Source organism: Poecilia mexicana, unplaced genomic scaffold (assembly GCF_051168715.1).
Source record: "Poecilia mexicana isolate PSO_F unplaced genomic scaffold, ASM5116871v1 scaffold_2, whole genome shotgun sequence".
Lineage (NCBI taxonomy): Eukaryota > Metazoa > Chordata > Actinopteri > Cyprinodontiformes > Poeciliidae > Poecilia > Poecilia mexicana.
Genome location: NW_028263371.1, coordinates 51,676,315 through 51,690,388, shown reverse-complemented (window position 1 = coordinate 51,690,388; position 14,074 = coordinate 51,676,315). Strand labels below are relative to the sequence as shown.

General features: G+C 39.6%; 2 non-coding genes across 2 annotated transcripts; both read right to left on the bottom strand.

The window, feature by feature from the left end:
• Positions 1–2,240: 2,240 nt before the first annotated feature.
• trnas-acu (transfer RNA serine (anticodon ACU)) lies at positions 2,241–2,314 on the bottom strand. Its single transcript has one exon. It is a non-coding gene; the product is annotated as a tRNA-Ser (tRNA).
• A 167-nt stretch (positions 2,315–2,481) lies between these two features.
• On the bottom strand, positions 2,482–2,555 carry trnai-gau (transfer RNA isoleucine (anticodon GAU)). Its single transcript has one exon. It is a non-coding gene; the product is annotated as a tRNA-Ile (tRNA).
• Positions 2,556–14,074: the final 11,519 nt, after the last annotated feature.

The following is a 14,074-nucleotide window of genomic DNA, read 5'->3' as shown; positions in this document are numbered from 1 at the left end:
AGATGTTTGATTTGTTGTCTTTAGTCAAGTTTTCTCATCTGGGATGTTTGCTCTGCAGTAACCAGTTTCTGTTATATCTCAGTTATGACTGTTGATGATCTGGTTTGTGTGTGTGTATATGTGTGTGTGAGAGAGAGATCAGAGTGTGTTTTGTGAATCCTGCTGCAGGGGAAGTGTTGTTCCCAGGCCCTCTCTGCATTCCTGCCTCTGATCCCAGACCTGCTCTTTGGGCCTTTTTATTTATCTTTCCTCCCAACACACACACACGCACACACACGCACACGCCTGCATGCACGCATGCATACAGACATATAAAATGACACATCACAGTCATACAGCATGACATCCTGAAGGTTGTACAGTGTGCTGCTGCTGCTAGTGATGTTGTCCATCCATCCATTCATCCATCTAGAATCAGTTTCTGGTGTAGACGGAGGTGAAGTTTCTGGATTCAGGGTGGAGCAGGATTACGGTTTACATCGTTTAGCCTCGTTTGACATCTAATGTCCTTCTTTCCCTCTGAAACTGTGAAACTGAGCATTTTTTCATGTTGATTTGATCCTGAACCTGATATATTTATGGATAAAAAGGGACACTCATCCATCCAGATGATGTAATGAGTAAGCAGTCTGTGATTTTACCCACCCTGGTTCTGGTTCTGGTTTCATGTGTTTTATATGTTCTGTTTGGAACAAAGCAGAAGTTTTCTTTCAGTTTGATGAGATAAGCTTGAGACATTTTCCAGAGAACTGGGCTGCTGAGTCTGTGGCCCATGCAGACTTTAATCTATGCTATTTTCTGTAAAAGAAAAAAAGGAACAGGCTGAGTTTTACTTCCTGAAAATAAGTTTGATCCATTTGTACTTTTTATTTAGTAAAATATACGTCCAGTTGTTAGAGGTTAGCTGGCCTCAAACAGTGGAGGTCTGAATCCAAGCCGGGGTCTTTCTCTCTGACACAATGTAAATCTGTTGGTTTTCCATGAAGTACTCACATTTTTTCTGAAAATTCCAAAAAAACTTGTTTTTAAAGATTTCTAAGGTGTGTGTATGTGGGGTTTTCTATCCTGCATGTTGTTCCTGTGATGGTTGGCTGACCTGTCCAGGCAGCGGTGGCTCTGAGCGAGCCCCTCCTTCTGCACCTTCACCATCATACACCCACCCACACATTCCCCTGCATGTTAAGTGAAATAAGCAGCTTTTATTTTGAAAAAAATAAAAGAAGAAGAAGAAAAACAGCTGATACTTTGAGGCTGTGTTTGTGTAGCCAGTTTCATCATGTCAGTTTACTTTTAAAAGAAGAGATTTTAACAATGAGATGTCTGAATTTACAGTACAATCCTCTAAAATGCAATTTTTTTAGAATATTAGTCTGTTTGTTTGGTCGTCATTCTTGAACAGTCATGAATACAAACTGTGTTCAGTAATCAGATATTCAGCTTATCAGTAGATACTGATACTGAATAAAGATCGTCATGGTGCTGAAGGTTTGAAGGTTTTGGAACAATGTGCTTGCTGTTGAATTTCTTCATACTATGACGCCCTCATCTCAAGGATTATTTCCTGAAGTCGTCTTTTTTCTCTCTTTTTTTCAACAGACTGCTGAACAGATGAGATATGCAATGAAATCCAAGACATTGCAAATTTTTAATTTCTAACAATGTTTTTCACCAAAACATAATGAGATTACGGTTTCAATAAGGCATATCACATTTTAATTTAGTAAGTAAATTAATAAATGTGTACTTATTGAACAGTATCTTATTCATATTTTAATATTTTTTTTACTTTGTGTTAATATGCATGTTGCTGTTCACCTTAAATTGCAGCTGTGATGTGAATTTCTCCACAGTGGGATGGATATTTCTATTTTCTGTAAACTTAACACAATGAAGATTTGAGAAAAGTGCTTATTTTCTAATGTTTTTCAAAATCAACATGCACAATATTTGATTTTCCATCCTTTTTAAGTATCTAATTTCTGAATACCTTTAGATTTGAACTGGCCAGTATGGGGATTGAACCCACAACCACAGCATCACTAGCGCCACGCACTAACCAGCTGAGCTAACCTTCCTTACATACTAGTTACTTTCCATCGATTTCAGAACAACTTACATGACCTTAACACAAGACTTAAGAAAAGTGCTCATATTCTCATGCTTTTCAAAATCAACATGCATAATATTTGATTTCACAGCCTTTATTTGTATTGAGTGTCTGAAATACTTCAGATTTGAATTGACCAGTATGGGGATTGAACCCATGACCTCAGCGTCAGTAGCACCATGCTCTGACCAACTGAGCTAACCAACCATACACAATGTAGAGTTTCAATTGATTTAAGAACAACTTAGATAATCTTAAGATTTGAGAAAAGTGCTCATATTCTAATGTTTTTCAAAATTAACATGGATAATATTTGATTTTCCAGCCTTTTTAATTTTGAAGTGTTGAGTGTCTTAAAGACTTTATATTTGAATTGACCAGTATGGGTATTGAACCCATGACCTTGACATTATCAGTACCATGCTCTAACCAGCTGAGCTAACCTACCTTACATGATGTTAAGTTTCAATTGATTCAAGAACAGCTTACATGATCTCAACACAAGATTTGGATAAAAGTAGTCTAACGTTTTTCAAAAATCAACATGTATAATATTTGATTTTCCAGCCCTTTGTTATTTTGAAGTGTTGGTTTTGTTTTCCAACCCATTTCAATTTTGAAATGTTGATTTTATTTTGAAGTTTTATTTTCCAGCCCTTTGTTATTTTGAAGTGTTGATTTTGTTTTCCAGCCCTTTATTTTGAAGTATTGATTTTGCTTTTATTTTGAAGTTTTATTTTCCAGCCCTTTGTTATTTTGAAGTGTTGATTTTGTTTTTCAGTCCTTTTTTATTTTGAAGTGTTGATTTTGTTTTTATTTTTCAGCTGTTTTTGAAGTGTTGATTTTGTTTTCCAGCCCTTTTTTATTTTGAAGTGTTGAGTGTCTTCAAGACTTTATATTTGAATTGACCAGTACTGGTATTGAACCCATGACCTTGACATTATTGGTACCACACTCTAACCAGTTGAGCTAACCTACCTTACATTATGTTGAGTTTCCATCAATTTAAGAACAACTTACATGATCTCAACACAATCAAGATTTAAGAAAAGTTCTCATGTTTTTCAAAAATCAACAGATGTAGTATTTGATTTTCTGTCATTTTTTATTTAGAAGTTGTGATTTCCTGAAAGACTTTAGATTTGAATTGGCCAGTATGGGGCTTGAACCCATGACCTCAGCTTTATTAGCACCATGCTCTGACCAGTTGAGCTAACCAAACATACATTGTGTTGAGTTTCCATCAATTTAAGAACAACTTACATGATCTTGACAAAATTGCTCATATTCAAATTGTATAAGATTTGATTTTCCAACCTTTATTTATGTGTTGATTTTTTTTTAGACTTTAGATTTGAATTAGCCAGTACGGGGCTTGAACCCATGACCTCAGCTTTATTAGCACCACGCTCCGACCAGCTGAGCTAACCGACCATACATAATGGTGAGTTTCCATCAATTTAAGAACAATTGACATGATTTTAAATCAGCAGAAAATTAGGTTAAGTAACAACCATAAAAAAATCAAATATCAAAACAGTACAATAAAAACCAAAAGGCAGACAAGCTAAAAAAGTTAATGCAAAAAGAAGGCAAAACTGTTGTAAGCAAAGGGCAAACCAGACAGCCTTGTAGCAGGTGAAGCAGTAGAAACATAGACGAATGTTCTGCTAACAAACAGCAAACCAGGTCCACAGTTCCAGTTTCTGTCCCAGCGGAGATGATCCAAAACATATAAGCTTTAACCCAACAGAAACTGTTTAAAAGCTTCTCTGTTTTGAAAGCAGCAAAGCACTGATTAGCTATTAAACTCAACACACACTCCACTCCCACCAGGTCTTCCCATCTATAAGATGAACTATAAGGCGAACAGGAAGTGGGGGGTGGAGCCAGCAGATGACTCCATGGAAACATCAGGTTAAATTACTGCGCTAATTACAAACAAGCATCTCTGAACTGGAGACATTAAGAACAGATCCATCCTTCTGCCTTTATGGATCATCCCACCCCCACTTTGATCCACCATAATTGTCCTGAACATCAGAGACGGAACCAGAGCTCACTGGGAACGCTGGGAACACTGGGAATACATCCACACCCCATTTTCCTTTTTTCTCCTCTGCTCTCCTGGAATTTCATGCAAATAAAAAGCGCTGATTAATATTTGATGGGATTTTTTTAACATTCAGTTGGATTCATGTTCACCTGTGAGTCTGCAGGTAAGCTGGGAACCGGGCCAGAAGAGGCTTAAAGAGGCACCGACCCAGGGCATTAATTTTTGGGGATGGCCAAAATATTTTATTTTATTTTATGAATGTATGTTTTGTAAAAATTGTAGTTTATGCAAAACTCATAGCCTCAAAATTAATTGAGTTGTATTAATATTTTTAGAAACATTGTTCAAATGTTTGAAAATTATAAAGATTTCTTTTGTGAAACAAGCTGGAGTTATTGTCTAGGGGACATGCTATACCTGCTGATGGATTGGACTACATATTAAAGTACTGTAACTTGCATTAGTAAAAGAAGTTTTCCTTCATTAGCCCACTGAAACACTGAAGTTTCAAGTTGACTTGAAACGTCAAAAGGCTCCACCCAATTATGAATTTATTTACCCATCATTCCGTTTGTTCATCCACCTGTACATCCTCCTAGAGGCATTTTCTGTTGTCGTTCAGATGGAGGTGGAGTTTCTGAATGAAGTTACAGTTAGGTCTTTTTGTTCCCCGTTTGATATCTAAAGTCCTTTTTTGTCTCTGAAACTCAAAATTGGATGTTTCTCAAAAACAAACACACAACCTGAAATTTCCAGGTGAAACAGGCCATCAGCTCACCTGCCTGGCCTCTGACTTCTGATTGGTAGGATCCTGTCTTGTTGGACAGATGTATACATGCTGGCAGCCTGTGATTGTTTTCTGCAGATGTCTTTTCCAGCTGAACATCAATCTCTCCGGGGAAGCGTTGCCCCAGTTTCCTAATCTGATTCCGAAGTAACTCCTCTGCCTTTGCTTTAATTTGCCTGGTTGTGGCTGAAACCACCTCAGGAAGGAGGAAAAGTCTCTGTTTGCATCCCGGAACCCCCGACGGATCCCATTCATGTTTATTTACATCTTTAATCTTTAATGATGTGTGTGTTGAAAGAGGCCCCCTTTTTGTTCCCTCGATCGCACTCTGCGGCGGGAACACCTCGGAGGATCCTGCAGGAACGCCGCAGCGTGTTTTCAGCTCTTCATTCCTGATGAGGAATTTCTCCACGAATGACTGAAACAACAGGCTGATGCTTGTGCCGCAGCCAGCTGCTTGTTTATCCTGCAGATCAACAGATTTACCCATCATGCTCCGGTCTGTTTGGACATCATCAGGTGAACGCCGCCACCGCAGCGGCAGCAGATTGTTTTTTACCTTTTAAGTCGGCATTAGTATGAAAACTGAAAGCCTCTTACAGGCTGACATGAAAATCCTCTGAGAGTTTGAGCTGCAGCCAGCAGTCTGTGTTCAGGTATCAGTGGGTTTTAAAAGCCCGACATGATGAAGATGATGATGAACCCCCTCCGCTCCCCCCGCCGCTCCGCTCCTGCTGGTTGGACAGGCAGAGGCTCAGTCTAATTAAAGAGATGAAGGTCTGAGTGTGAGTGTTGGTGTTGGGATGGAGATAAACCCTGATCAGGCAGCAGGTCGGAGAGGAAAACGCTGATCCTCAGGTCTGAGAGGTGCAGATTAAAACCTGAAATCTGCTCGCTCTGATCAGCTCCCCGCCGCATGCGGAGGTGCACGGCCAGCTGCGGCCAGCTGCAGATTTTCAGCCACATTAAGCTGCAACAGATGTGTTCGGGTGTTGACATTGTTTGGACCTGATAGATCAAAATGTTTCACTCTCTAATAGGCTTTGGTTTCTGTACATTCTGGATTTGGAAGCCCCCAATCAGCCCCCTCCCCTCTTCCCGACGCTGTCTGGAGCAGAACAGATCACATGAAGCCTGTAAGGTACGTCGAGCGGCTAGTTGTTTGGTTCGAATCAAAGGTTAAAGGAAAATTACTGAAATGTTCACATGGACCCAGAGGAAACGTCCAGCTGCTGATGTTTGAGTGTGGAGAGAAAGAGAAGGAGAAAAGCCTCTTCTGCGTCTTTCTGCTTCTCATCTTCCTCCTCTTCCTGTCAGCAGTTCTACCTCTCTGATAAAAAAAAATCTGACTTTAAGTTAGGACTGGGCGATAAATTGATTTTATGAATTTATTGAGTCATGACAGCAAATTTTACTGGACGATAAATTATCCCAGAAATTATTATGATAAAAGATGTTATTGTTGTTTTAAGACCATTTCAAACTAATAATGGTAATGGCATAATAATGCAAGTTTGCCCTCTCAAAAACCAACAAACCTTTTATAATTTTATAAAGAACACTTCACATTGAAACTGGAAGATATTTTAAACATGCAAAATAAACATGACAACCAAAAAATAATAAATAAATAAAAAGGATATAAAAAACATAACTGAAACTATTAATAACATGGATTATGATGTCTCTGCAAACAAAATTTCCCTTCAAAAAATATTAAGGGCAATTTAATATTATTGAATTTATAATGTGATTAACTGATTAATTGCTTGCTGTGACAGGCTTGAAACAAATGTTCTGTTATACATTTTTGGAAAGTTGGGATTGTTTATCCACTCTGTGGGTTTCCATAGTTTAGAGTGAGGTTAGCCCACACAACAACTTCCTTTGTTTGACAAACATGTTTTACAGCTTCTATCTATTTTTTCACTGAATTCAGGTCTGGTCATATCTAAAATATTGGAAGCTGAAATATCTCAGCACAATGCTACTTGACACACTATTGGCTGGCATCAAGGAAAGCAGCCAATACAGGAGCACCTTTTCCTTTCTTTGATTGGCTGTACACCCCAAAGTGGGAGGTAAGAACTAAGATGATTAATACATAAGGGATATTATGTGTTTGAACCATTGAAATAGGCAGATACAACCTCTTTTTGAAGTAATTGCAGGAGATTGTGGTCTCTAACTGTTTCAATTCATTTCCATTAAAGAAAGTAAATCTGGTATGTTTCTTGAAAATACAGTAACTGAACTGGTTTCCAGTCAGACAGTGGGCCTGCTGTGCATCAAACTGTTACTCTGAAAACTTTCTGTTCATTCAGACTTACCAATCAATCTGATCATGTATTGATCAGAGCCGTCTGCAGGATAAACAGCAGATTTTTCTCCCACCTCAGAGGATCTTCTTCCCTCGCTCCCCTCACAGCGTCGTCGTTGTCATCCTCTCTCTGACTCGTTATCATGACTCCGAACAAACGTGTTCTTCAGCAGTGAACAGATAAAGAGTTGATGGTGGTGCCCGCCCCCAGGAGCCCGTTTGGGGGGTTTATGAATGTGCGTCTGATTTCATATAGAGATGGAGGATGCCACCACACTGAGCTGCTTGTTGACTGTCGTCCAGATGTGCAGCGGTCAGAGCCAGCCCATCAATGCCCCCCCTGTTCCAAACACACTCAGGGTCTCATCTGCACCTCATATAGCCCCCCCAACAGAGAGGACAGAGGCAGGGAGGGGGTCACAGAGCACAGTTCATGTGTTCACTGTCACCTTCTGCTGTTGGTTCATGTGTCTGAACAGGGGAAACAGAGACGCTTTAATCCCCTGATGTTTAACGTGACAAGCAGGGAGAGTCTTAACCCGTCACAGCTCAAACTGCTGGGAGAGTTTCCAGTTTGACCTGCGTCAGAACTGTTCCTTCAAAAGAATCCAGCAAATCTGAACTGTTCAAAACAAAACACCCAAACTGTTCCTTCAAAAGAATCCAGCAAATCTGAACTGTTCAAAACAAAACACCCAAACTGTTCCTTCAAAAGAATCCAGCAAATCTGAACTGTTCAAAACAAAACACCCAAACTGTTCCTTCAAAAGAATCCAACAAATCTCAGCTGTTCTTTAAAGCATCAAAACACACGAACTGTTCCTTTAAAACACTGAAAACGTGTGCTGTTCTTTTAAGAAAACTATGCTGCTCCTTTTAAAGCACAAAAACCTGAATTGTACATTTAACAGGGTGTTTGTATGCTTCAGCAAGTTAAATTTAAACATTGTTAAGACCTTTTTAAAGCAAAGATTGTAACTAATTTAAAATACAGGGGATGTTTGGGAGACCTTGCTGTATTACAGTCGAACAGAGTAGAAACTACCCAGATATAGCTGAATGCTTCCTTTAAAGTACTCCGAAAAATCAAGAGTTGTTCTTTTAAACTACCACTGAAAAGTCTGAACCATTATTTCAAACTATAAAAAACCTGAACTAGTCAAAGCCAGCAGAAAAGAACAAAATGAACTGTTCCTGTAAAGAGTAAAACCCATGAATTACTCCTTTAAGCAATAAAACTAGCAAATATACCTGTACTGTATTTTTAAAGATCAAAAAAGTGTTGAAATGTTCCTTTAAAAAACAAAAACAGCCCCTTCAAAATCTGAAAACATTTTGAACAGAAGGAATAAAGTTGCTGCTCCTTCTTCTCCACATTAAAGAACCTGCTTTCCTCTTTCTGTGTTCTTAGTTTTGTTTTGAGATGTTCCAGCAGGAATCTTTGGTTTCTGTCTGGATTTTCTTGACTTCTCATCAGTTCCCACCTGTTTCCGTCTCAGTGATGGGTCATTGTGTGTTTTCATAATGTCAGACGCAGATTAAAGACCACCCAACCCCACCCGCACTCATGTGTGTCAACAAAGATAAGTGCAGTCTGATAATCTTCATCCTAATGTAGAGACACCTGCTGTTGCCACGGCAGCATTCAGCATCCCATAATGTTTCTATAAGCAGATTAGGCCTCTAATGCAGGTATCCGAGGTAAGTTCCTGCTGTTGGGAGCTGATGGAAGGCTGCTGTGTTAAATGGTGTCACATCCATCCATCCATCCATCCATCCATCCATCCATCCATCCATCCATCCATCCATCCATCCATCCATCCATCCATCCATCCATCCATCCATCCATCCATCCATCCATCCATCCATCCATCCATCCATCCATCCATCAGAGTGTATCAGGTTCCAGTCAAAATTTAAATATATGTTATTATGATGCATAAAAAGTGACAGAACAGCTGCAAGGTTGGTAAAATAAAGGCAGAGCTTTGCATGGGCAAACAATTAGATACATGCATGAAAGAATCATGCATGTATGATTCTTTCTTTTTTTTCATTAGAAAGTGAATTCACCACTTCTAATGGTGAATTCACCATTAGAATTCACCATTAGAAGTGGTGAATTCTACCTCATCAGAGGTAAACCAGGTATGTTTACCTCTGATGAGGTAAACATACCTGGTTTACCTCATCAGAAACCAGGTATGTTTCTGATGAGGGAATAACATTATAACATAGCATAAAAAAATACAGTTGCATTTTACATAAACCATGTTTTAAGAACAGATTTCAAAAATGTAAAAAAAAAAGACCCTATAAGTTTATATTTAGCCAGAAAGTTTGTTCTCTCCACACAGATATAAGCAACATAAATCTTTGTGGATGAACACTAATGTGTTTGTAGATTATAATCCTGAGTCTGATGCATCAACAGGCTGATCAAACCCGTTACATAGACCTGCTCTTCCTTGTAATCCATCAGCTCTCTGTAAAAAATGAGTTGAAACTTTTTTCATATCCAACTCTGACATACTCACCTATCATCAGGGAATCTTCTGGCTGAAAATGTTTTCACAATAATAATACATTATCCATAATGCATCCATTGTATTTTCCAATAATAATGACATATATCATATAACCTGCAGTGATGTGTTGTGTGCTTTAATAAATAATAAAATTAATCAGAGCCAAACTGATGGACAAACTGAATACATCTCTTGCACTGCTGCAGTTTGGATGTTTCCATATAAATCATGAAGATATTTCAGACCAAACCCGGATCAGGAAGTTTTTTAATCTTCTGTTCTTCATCTTGGCTGCAGCTTAGTCTGACTTGTGGAGCTGCAGCTCCACCTCTCACCTTGTTGCTGTAAAAGGAGAACTGGGTAAAACGGCGGCTGGTTGGGTAACATCAGTCTGACTCAGACTGCTCACTCAGCAGCTTTCAGCGCCGCGTCTGTTAGCAGGTAAGACAAACTGTCAGCAATGTGGCAACTCCAGACGACCTGCTGCTCCCACACTTCCTCTCTGATCGGTTTCAGAGGAAGACAAGAGGAACAGAGTTAGATTTTACCTTCTGTCCACCCTGCAGGATGACGCCCTGATGACAAACTCTGCCTCATCGCTGCTCAGAAAGGGTCAGGGCGTCACTGTCACAATGTTACAAACTACCTTAACGAACTAAAAACCATCTAAACTGCAACACTACTCTTATAAGGTTGATTAAACATGGAGAAAATAAGAAAAAAAATGTTAAACGTAAAAGAAAGCAAAGTAGAAAGAGTGGTGAATTCACTTTCTAATGAAAAAAAAACATTAGATTTTGTCCAGTTCTGTTTAGGAAGTTATAATCAGGTTTTCTTTTGTTTTATGTCCTATTCCAAGTTCTTGGTTCAGGGATTTAATGGTTGTGTCCTGTTTCTGCCTGTATTTGTACAAAATGGACCAGGATCATACCTGGTTCTGGTTTGTGATCACACACAGTCTTGGTATTTTAGTTTATTGCACCTGATTTGGGTTTATTAATCTTTATGTCTGGTTCTGGTATTTTAACAAACCACATCTAGTTATAGTTCTGGTAATCAGCTGGTTTTGACCTTGACCTGGTTTGGCAGTTTGTTACAAGTTGAATTTATAATAAAGTTGAACTCACTATTTGGTTCTGGTGAGTTCAGTGATTACAGAACTCAGTTCCTTCCTTTTTTATGTTCTCAGTTTGCATAATGTTCTATGACCTTTGACCTATGGAGAACTGGACCTGGACCTGAATCAGATCTGCCAAACCTAATTCTTACTCAAGATAAAGTTAAAGCATTTAGGTGAATTTGTCAGGATAATTTATTTAATGCCTGAAACGTCTCCAGAGCTGCTGTTAAACTTACTGAGTCAGAAATTGTTAAAACCATCTTTCTGAACAAAACCAAATTTTATTTCTGAAAATTTCCTCATCAGACTGGTTTCCACATATCTTTATGCTTGATCTGATTTTCATCACATCTGAACTTTCCCCCTGTCTGGTGCTCTCCCCTGGTCCGGCCTTTGACCCATAAACAGAACCCTCTTAACAGGACCGGAGACAGGAGGTGCTGTCAGAGCAGAACATCTGCCTGACCTTAATTTAAATGAATCAGAACCTGAAACCTTTCACCTGGTTTCTGTCTGTGTCGTGAAGTTATCTCCTCATACCGCATATTCATGACCTCCTGCCCAGTTTCAGTCATTCAGGTGATTTTTGCTGAGACAGTGAATTTTTTAATACTTTTCTACTTATGTGAGAGCCGGTGGCAAAGGTCACCAGTCCAGGGGGACATGAGCCGGCTCATACAGAGATATATCACCAATCCAGAATATTCTGGGTTGGCAGGTTAATCCTGGTTAGTAGGTTTCTGAGGTTGGTGTTAACTGCCTCTGTACAGGGTCTGCTCCTGACCCAGTTCTCTGGTCAAAACTTTCTGACCCAGAATCAGAACCAAACATAGAGAAGCAGCATTCAGCTTCTATCCACCTCAAATCTGGAACAAACTTCCAGAAAAACTGCAAAACAGCTGAAACGCTGAGTTCCTTTAATTAGGTAAAAAGCACATTTTCTGGAGCTATAGAAAATATATCAAATTAGTTTATCTTTAGAAAATCCATCTAAACTTAAACAGCTATCCTGTTGCCATAGTTACCCATTATACCAGAACAAAAATCCAGTGGGCAAATCCAAACCAAAATCTCTAAAATCAGGGTTTCAGCAGAAGGAAGAAGGCAAAATGAGGTTTTCTGCAGCAAGCTGCCACTAGAGGGTGCTGTAGCCAGTCTGCAGTGTATTGTGGGTATTATTTGATGGACACAGTTTTCAGCTAAGAGCAGGTGTAGATCAGACCTCAAACGATCAGATCCTCTGTGCAGAAACAAAGACGGGTCATGTGACTGAGTCCAGTTAAACATGGAGCGACCCATCCCCCAGCCCGACCCCGCCGCCCTGACAATGTTCTGATCCTACATCTGATCTGTTATCAGCTGCAAACATCTCTGTAATCTGACCCTTTTATCAGATTAGCACAGATTACCACTGAATGCCTGGCTGCACACACACACACATACATACACACTGAAATATGTAGACACACAGAAACACACTTAAACCTGAAAACACACACACAGAAAAACACAGCAAAATATGCAGCAACAGACAGACTGTCGCCCTGCCCGTACCCTTCAACATGCAGGTACAGGTTGAGTGGCCAAGTGACATGATCATATTAGTCCATCAACATGACAGCAATGTGATAACAACACAAGCCAGCCAGCCTGCTGTGAAAATATCAGACAAGAGAAAAGCTTGCAAACCTTCTCCTCAAGAGAAATATGCCTCAGTTCTGTCACCTTCCACCTGCATGGATGCAGAGATGATTCCTGTCAGCACAGATCATATGACTACGTATTATTGAAACACTAGATTTTCATCTCCACTCTGCAGTAAGTCAATCACAAGCTGCTGATCTGCTGTAAATCAAACTCTACTCATAAACACAATCCAGACGGATCCAGGAGTGTTTCCAAACCGGTTCCAAACTACATCCAGATCATCAGGTTCAGTTTGATACTGTGGGCTGAAAGAACAAACCCAGAAGATGAATCCCTAATGCCTCGTTCACACGGCAAGAAGTTTCACCCTCTGACAATCTTAAAGCTGTTCCAATTATCACAATGGATCTTGAGGTAATCTTAAGAGATCTTCCTGTTGTGTGTTGTGTGCTAATTGTGATCTGGTCTGCTCAGGAAGATATCGGGACGAGTCGACTCGGATCTAAAATCAAAAAATTGAACAAGTTGAATTGTCTTGCCTCAATATGTCGTAGGTGACGGAAACACAGAGGAATTCTAAACAAAGATGACAACATAACTGCTTTGGCACATTAAAAAGTCTGTTGGATGTCAAAGATCTCTTTGTTTTGTTTTTTCTCTGTTAAGCATAATTCACAAACTATCGCCAATACATCTGGCTAGTCGGCCATGTTGTTTACTCTGAACTCACATTTGGCCTGAAGTGGTTTTGTGAGATTTCCCGTCTGACACCTGAATGTTGGTGAATGAAATTGATTTGTGTGAGGTGTGTCATTCCGCCGTACTATACAGTCAAATCTGTTACAGCTTAGAGTGTGTATCCTCGTGTGTGTGTGGTCTCTCAGGTTTTGAAAATTTGCTGTGTGAACCAGACATTAGAGGATTTTCTGGTTCTGCAGATCAGAACGACCAGCCTTGTTCTGGCTGCTCCGACATTCATTCCAACTGTGTTTCTCAACTGAATATTAACAAGTCTTATCAGAGACTCTGCCTGCAAATCATCATTTTTGCAATTCTGACAGAAAACAGAACTGCTGCAGATTTAATGAATCCCATCAGAAAAGTCTGACCTTCAGAGGACAGGAATAGGAAACTTCAGATCAGACACAATAAGCATATGAGGTCTGGATGAGACGGATCTCACTCAAAATCTGAACCTAGGATTTGATTCAGACCAGATTAAGAATGGTTGGGGAGTTTCACTTCCTGCAGCGTCATCTGCTGCAGCTTCGTCTGTAAAGGTTTACTCAAACAGACAAACACACCTACACGAAACAGCAGTGGAGGGATTTCCTGTGTGTTTCAAAAATGGATCCAAAAATCTGCAGACATTGGGAGCGAATGGAATCAGAGAGCTTCATTACTTATGTGATGAGCTGCTGCATCCAGTATCTGTGTTCATTATCTGAGCTCTGATTGGACGACAGCACGGTGCCTTCATAATGAGACAAACTAATGATGGGGAGGGGA